The following is an 8,233-nucleotide window of genomic DNA, read 5'->3' on the forward strand; positions in this document are numbered from 1 at the left end:
TAAATACTCTTCCCTGGTTTTGGGATGCTGATCCTCTCCAATCCTCCTTGAAGCTTTCTGGTGGTTTTTTACTGTCTTGTTTCCCCATCCAATGACCACATCATCTAACCAAGTTGATGTCATGCATAAAGTTGTCAAGAAAGTTGCTGAAGTTGGTATGGTTATAACATCTCATCAAGAACTTCAGAATGAGGGGTGCCTGGGTGGCTCATTCAGTTAAGTGTCTGATTCTTGATTTGGGCTGAGGTCATGATCTCATGATTCATCGGTTTGAGTCCCATGTCAGGCTCTGTGCTGACCTAGTGGAATCTGCTTCGGATTCTCTCTCTCCCCTACCCCACTTTCTCTCTCTCAAAAATAAATAAACATTAAAAAAAGAAAGTTAAATAAAAAAGATAAAGTTAATGTTTATATAATTCAATTTTTTTTTATCAATAGTGGATGAACAACTCTGAAATTTTCATCCTAACAGGCCACTTACATTAAAAGGTAAAAATCTATTTGTTGCCTACAGTGTTTCCCAAAAGCTTCAGAAAAATTAAAGATGTCTCAAAGCTCTGCCTCCAGACCAATTTTTTTCCTCACTGTTATCTCCTTTGGTTAACATTACGACTCCGTCTATAAACTCTGTGTCAAGAATTGTGAAATCTCAAACTTTCATTTCCACGTTTTTATTTTCTGAATTTCATGTTCTCCTATACTGGTTGAGAATATGATGAGTGTAATTGCATGGCTGTTCCATTAGTACACTGATCAATAAGGTTTTTGTAACGACTACATAATATGATGGCTTTAATGCACAAAAAACTATGCCAGGCACCTGCCATCAGCATATCATTAACATTATTCATGATTAATTAATTCTGGACTGGTTATTTTCTGGTAGTTGCCTCATAGGCAGCCAGCCATCTTCTTAACAACTGTTGGAAAATAAGTCAGGAGCTGCTTTTATTTTACTCCATCTTTTTTTTTTTTTATGTTTTTTAATTTATTTCTAGGAGAGAGAGAGAGAGACAGTGTGAGCAGGGGAGGGTCAGAGAGAGAGGGAGTCACAGACTCTGAAAAAGGCTCCAGACTCTGAGCTGGCAGTCAGCACAGAGCCCCACGCGGGGCTCGAACCCACCAACCGCGAAATCATGACCTAAGCAAAAGTCGGACGCTCAACCGACTAAGCCACCCAGCTGCCCCTATTTTACTCCATCTTGAATCCTTATACTCCAAGTCACTCCATCACCAGGTGAGTCACTAGCCTGGACTCGAAAATATTCTAGGGAGCTTAATTTAAATAAAACAGAGTCTCTGGCTTTCAACTCATTGCCTACTACCCTTCTTTGCCTTCTATTTTCATCAAGTCCTTGATATCAAATGTCTCCCACCAGTTTACTATTTATTTTACTATGCCTCCACATCTTATAATTAAGAGTTTTATTTCTCAGTAAGCAGGGTCCAGTTGTGACCTCTGGCTAATATATTGCTTATCAATATGGTGTTGACACTCTTTTTACCTAGCTTTTATATGTTCACTAATATTGATCACTCTTTCTTGATCTTAGAATAATTCTTATTTTATTCAAGACCATCTACCCTATTTTACAATTGCTTGCATTTATCTTTCCTGATTTATACAGATAAGAATGCATAAGTATGCTTTATATAACACTTTGTTTTTAAAAAATTTTAATGCTTTATATAATCTTTAAAGACATATATCTAATAGAATAAATATTACCCTGTCATTATTGCTATCCTCACCCAACTTTATCCAACTCACTCCTTGTCACATATTCCTTATTTCACCATTTTCCTCCAAGTTATACGGTTTTAAAATTTCCACTGTCACTATAGAATCTAATGCTCCATTCCTCCTTAAATTTAGTTGTTTTATCAAATTCTGTTGACTCCATCACATCTTTTTCATTCCCTAGCCATTTTCCCAGACCAGTAGCTCATCATCTCTCATCTTAATTTATGAAATAGTGTCTGAAATGCTTATCACAATCTTTTCTTCTCATCATTCATAACTCCACCAGAGTCACCATTATGTAATATAAAGAAAACTTACATTTAGGGTGTCACAGTCATCAAGAAGCAGAAAAGTCCTTTTCTTCGATCATGATGGCCTGTAGAAGAGGCAAGATTTAGCAAGGTCTCCAAAAGTCTCCACCATCTTTTCTATTTGCAAGTACAGCCATATAGTAACCATCTCATTAATATTTCATACTTTTGGTCCTTTTATTCCCTCTAAGTAGGATCTTCTTCACAAAGCCCCAGTTATCCAAAGTCCGGCTTAAATATGATCCTTCTTCATTCAGGCTTCCATGATGAACACTGAGCAAAATTCAGATTTCCCGTACTTTCTCTCACTTAGTACTTTGTCTATATCTCCATTATGGCTTATGTATAGTAACTCATGTAAATATATGACTTCCTAACTAGATCGAGGCAAACTTATTTGCTGCATCCCCCATAGTGCTAGGAACAGTTCTAGAAACAGTGGTGCATAGAAATAACAGCACATATCTGGCATAATGCTCTTTCAAGTGGTGGGAGTAATAAATCTACATGATACCTACTAATTCTAATTCTGTATCTTCCTAGCAATTTCCTTCTGTGTCATAAGATGAGGTAAATTTTATACTCCTTGTTTTTAAGACTATTATTCATTCAGCAGATCCGGAAGCATGAACTCACTCACTGTTTTATCCTCAACTGTAAAATGGGGATACACTGGTATTTACCTGATAGTTATTATAATGATTAATTCAGACAATACATGTAAAATATATAGCACTATACAGTGCTAGTCATATGTATTAATTATCATTAATTATACTTGTTGGAGGTGAAATGTCACATATTTTAACAACAATATCAAACTTATTGTTCTAACTTCCACATTAGATAGGGATACACCAACTGAGATAAAAAGAAAAACGATACTAGTTATTCTATATTTCATCAAGGTATTCTCAAACATTGATGCAACTATAGCATTTGCTAAACCCTATAATTTAAAAAAATGTAGTAGTAGTAGTAGTAGTAGCAGTAGTCATTGTACCAGGAATTTTATATGTATTTTCTCATTTTCTTCAACACAACTGTTAATAAAAATGCAATTGTATTTCCATTTTGCCAATGAGAATGGAAAATAATTGATGTGAGTTTACACAGCTAGTAAAATTGAGAAGGGATACTTGAATCATGATCTGTCCAGTTAAACAAGGCAATTGCTCTCATTATTTAGTCTCCAGTATATTTTCTTCCGAATCACCTTAAATCCAGATAATAGTTATTTGAAAGTCATAGTAAACTTCACATATGAAAACTGTGTTCACACCCTATAAAAAGATAACATTTTTATCTGAGAAATATGATACTAATTTACTTTTACCTTTTGTAGCACATATCATTTTCTACTTTAAGTTATATTTATTCACATATCCATTTCCTCTGCCCATCCAATCGCTAAGGATTTTTGAGAAAAATACCCGTGTTTTGTCCAGTTTTGAACATCCCAGAATATTTGGCAAATTGCATTACACAAAAAGTAGGTGGAAAATATATGAGATTTTGCATTTTTTTTTTTTGTTTCCCATGTCAATCTTATGACATATTACAATAGGCTTCAATTTTCTTGTTTTAAAAGTGAGGGGAAAAGGAGTGTTCTGAGCAGTCACTTTCTTTTATTATCATTTTTTAAAAATATTTTATTATTTTATTTTATTTTTGAGAGAGACAGAGCACGAGTGGGGAAGGAGCAGAGAGAGAGGGAGACACAGAATCTGAAGCAGGCTCCAGGCTCTGAGCTGTCAGCACAGAGCCAGATGTGGGGCTTGAACTCACGAACTGCAAGATCATGACCTGAGCTGAAGTCAGATGCTCAGCTGACTGAGCCACCCAGGTGCCCCATCACTTTCATTGCATGACAGGTGGATACATAGATTTAATCAAAGGGCTAAATAGGTTTGAAGACAGGTGAAGCTCTGATCTGAACTCAAAAATATTCTAGGGTGTCTAATTTAAATAAAACAGAGTCTCTGGCTTATAACTCATTGCCTTCTTTGCCTTCCATGTTCAAACCCATTTAGCCCAGGTTTTGACTAATCCTGTTTTCTTTTGATCTGCATGACTATATTAGAGCTGAGCACTAAGAAATCTCAAGAAATTTAGTTTCAAGAAATTTTCATTCCAGTAAGTTGAAAGCTTACTGTTGTGAATGCCATTAAGAAATGAGTTTTAATTCCTGATGGAAACAATATGATTTTTCTGTTTTAGAATTTTCTATGTACATGATAAAAGAGAATCATTAACTGACCAATTATTTTATCATTGCTCTGATTTTGTGGACCAACGTTTCTTAGCTTCACAAAATTAAGCCACTAACTAAATTGAATCTGCAAATATGAAAAACATCAATGGTCCCCGAAATTTGTAGTCTGAATCCACTGGTTTCTTCCACATCTATAGTTTTCAAGGTTTAAATAATCTGTTTACAGCTCTATTTAGTCATTCAAATGACTTTCTAAGTCCGCAACTCTAATAACAGATCTGTAAACAACTTTTGCTATGTGCCTAAACACCTGTTTTGTTGATGGCAGCAACCTTGAATCCCATTCTCTAAGACTGGGATTCTTTCATGGAACTTGCTGTTCAAATTTGCTCAAATTATAAGTCTTTTAAACCAAGCATTTCTTACAAGGCAATCCTTCATTTTATTTTTTTATTTTTTTATTTTTTGTTAATGTTTTATTTATTTCTGAGAGAGGGAGAGAGAGAAAGAGAGAAAGAGAGAGAGAGAGAGAGAGAGAGAGACAGCATGAGCGGGTGAGGGTCAGAGAAAGAGGGAGAAACAGAATCTGAAGCAGACTCCAGGCTCTGAGCTAGCTGTCAGCACAGAGCTCTATGCAGGGCTTGAACCCACCAACCATGAGATCATGACCTGAGCTGAAGTCGGACGCTCAACCAACTGAGCCACCCAGGCATCCCTGTAATCCTTCATTTTAAAACTAGGGAAACTTGTTCTGATGAGCTCTGAATGTTTTATGTAAGTGACGAATCATTAAATTCCACACCTGAAACCAATTTTGCCATATGTGTTAACTAACTAGAGTTTAAATAAAAACTTGAAATAAAATAAAAAATAAAGTAAAATAAAATTAGGAAAAAGTTCTGTGGAATTTTCAACTAATACTGGTAGTTAAAGAACTTAACTAAAACATCAGGAAATAGCCTACCCCAACAGGTGACATTATTGCATGACCCTTTGACTTGTCTCTTTGTGCTACTCATTGTAGCTGTTCCATGTTCTATGTCAACATGTTTTCCCTTCTGTGAAAATGTTGGCCTAGAACCAAATGCCTTGAGTTCAGTGACATACCTTATAACAGAGAAGCATCCATTCTTGTTTAAACCATGAAAATAGTAGAAACAGAATCTTCCTCTCTTAAAACCAACAACATGAATTAATTATTTAGGCTCTAATACGATTACCATTGCAACACACTTGCATAAAAAAGAACTAATGGGTTGCAGTTGGTAAACACTTTATGATAACTTGTAATCCTGTCAGTCAGCATGATCATTGTATTTGCAAATTAATCTAAAATCAGAAAATACAAGAAAATTAAGTCCATATTTAGACTTGGTGTGGTTTGTGCAACCATCATGTGGAAAAGCTTTGACCCTATGAAACTGTATATGAAGATAGTTCTGCCAATAGCTTCAGACTGCACCATGAGAGCAAGATTTCCAGATCTCCTTGATTATTTCAAAAATAAGAATTACAACGAAACAAAAACCTTTACAGGATAAGTAAACCCTATAAAAATGCTGTTTAAAATGTAATGTCTACTGGAATGGATTAATGTCTACAATGTCTCAGTTTTACATATAATCAAATAAGCATAAATGGGGAAGGTTTTATTTTTAATTATTACCGACTCATCTTTATTATCATCATCCAAAAATAAATGTCAGCAGAGTATAATTTTAAGACAAAGAAGGTATTCTTTTAAAAAGAAGAGCAACTGATTCAAAGTGCTTAAATTAATATGAATAAGTAAATAGTATTTCATGTACATTAATACGTAACTGCAACCATAGCCACAAATAGTGATTTTATACAATTTTTAAGGAGCTCAGTAGGTCATTTAATAAAGAAGAGTTTTAGAAGAGGTTTGATTTCAGTGGCTTCTTTTGTTTTTCAATTTGAGATTCTAGGCAGAAGTTATGCATATATTTTTTTACCTTTAAGAAGTAATAATCCAATTATCTTAAGTTTAGAAAATATCTAGCTAATTTATTTCCTTTTGCTTAGATTTAGTATGTTTTCTTTGTAACCTTTTTTTTTTTTTTTTTTTTTTCTGAGAGAGAGAGAGACAGAGTGTGAGCAGGGGAGGGGCAGAGAGAGAGGGAGACACAGAATCTTAAACAGGCTCCAGGCTCTGAGCTAGCCATCAGTCAGCACAGAACTCGAACCCACAAACCGTGTGATCATGACCTGAGCCAAAGTCAGATGCTCAACTGACTGAGCCACTGAGGTGCCCCTCTTTGTAAGCTTCTTAACACTCCTCAGGGGAATTTAAAGAATCAGAAGGTTTCCGGGTGTTATATGGAAACCAACTTGACAATAAACTATCTGTAAAAAATAATAATAATAATATTAATAATAAATGAGAATGATATATGCCAAAAAAATAAAAAAATAAAAGTTCTCCTTTAAAAAAAAATAATCAGAAGGGAATACCACGTAAGACTTGAGATTTGAAACACATAATCATGTCAATGTGACTGGTATACTGATGGGTCTGTCTAAATTTAAGCTCAGAAGGATTTATACATGACCATAAGCTATGCATCAATTAAGTGTCTGAGTTTAAATATGAGTTTTAACCTCTGATAATTTTTATAATTTGAGTTAGCTTTAATTAATTGCATAGCCACTAACGAACCTGCTCGGGATGCTGATTTACAGCTTTTCAGCTTAACAGTTTAGTTGCAATGAAAATAAAATGAATGATAAATCAAGTTTGTGTTCTCCAAATGCAAATTGTTACAAAGGCTAGGATGTTCTATTTTTCTCAGAATTATGTAAGCATATGATTTTTTCCTTCTTAATACCTGACTCCTGAAATTACCCCTTATCCAACCAGTTTCTTAGACTTTCAACTCTACCGCTCAGTTTATTCTCATCTCTGACCTTCAATCACTTGAACTTATCTTAGTCTATTAGAACATAAAACCTTTCTGGCTATTTCCCTCCCAGGCCATCCTGGACTGATGTCATGATTAATCATATTAGTGACTTTCTCCCCACTTCTCTACATATATTTACACTCCTTACCTTCTTCTACTTCTGACCCCTCCCTGGCAGTGCCCAGCTGTTGAGCAGTCCTATCTTCTTTCTCTTTCCTAGGCAGGGACAAGCTAAGGACGGAAAACCACACCCTCTTTGTGATTACACCCATTATGATTATGGATTTGCATAAGCCCTGAAGCAACTCAGCAGGTTTTTGTTTTTTAAAGGTCCTTATTCAAATAGGTGCTATTCCAAACTGTGAAAACCAACTTCATATTTCCAATCATATCTCTAATCTATTTAACTCTCACTCTTAGCATACAGTCTATTTTACTGACACACTGATGGTTATCAATAATGGAATTTTTAAAACTCATGGAAGCTTTCCATCACAATGAGTGAAACAGTGTATGACATCAACACACACACACACACACACACGTTTAGAGTGATTCCAGATTCCAGAATGGGCTGTAGACCATGAGAAAACAATGTAACAAATGTATGAAATAACCTCACAGAAAAGGTAGAGGGAAAAGCCCTGACTCAAGTTACTTGAGCAATGAATGGAGTCTGAAAGACTAAAAGCAAAAGAAACTACATAAACATTGTGTTCTACTTGATGAAACTCTCTCTGAAAGGAGCACCAGTTAAAAGTTTTGATACTGCTATACACCTATATTGAGAATGAATGATTAAGTGAATCAATGGTGGATGGCGGGAGCTCTGTATCTCAGTGTGGGTGTGAGAGATTACAAATAGAAACAAAAAGAGGCTATAACAGCCCCTATGTAATGGAGTAGAGTGGCAGACAGCAATATGAACCCAGGTACATAGTAGTAGCAGTAGGAGAAGCATTGTGCAGTCAGAAAGGAAACCAATCATATTGATAATTGACATCATGACCTTTATTTTCTCACCTCCTATTACCTCATC

General features: G+C 35.2%; 1 long non-coding RNA gene across 1 annotated transcript; it reads right to left on the reverse strand.

The window, feature by feature from the left end:
- Window positions 1-2,062: 2,062 nt before the first annotated feature.
- Window positions 2,063-7,405, reverse strand: LOC120227562. The gene is made up of 2 exons (XR_005527282.1): window positions 7,343-7,405; window positions 2,063-2,120 (listed from the first exon to the last, which is right to left on the reverse strand). It is a non-coding gene; the product is annotated as an uncharacterized LOC120227562 (long non-coding RNA).
- Between the last annotated feature and the right edge of the window lie 828 nt (window positions 7,406-8,233).

This window comes from Hyaena hyaena, unplaced genomic scaffold, assembly GCF_003009895.1.
Source record: "Hyaena hyaena isolate Hyena2069 unplaced genomic scaffold, ASM300989v1 scaffold_2507, whole genome shotgun sequence".
NCBI lineage: Eukaryota > Metazoa > Chordata > Mammalia > Carnivora > Hyaenidae > Hyaena > Hyaena hyaena.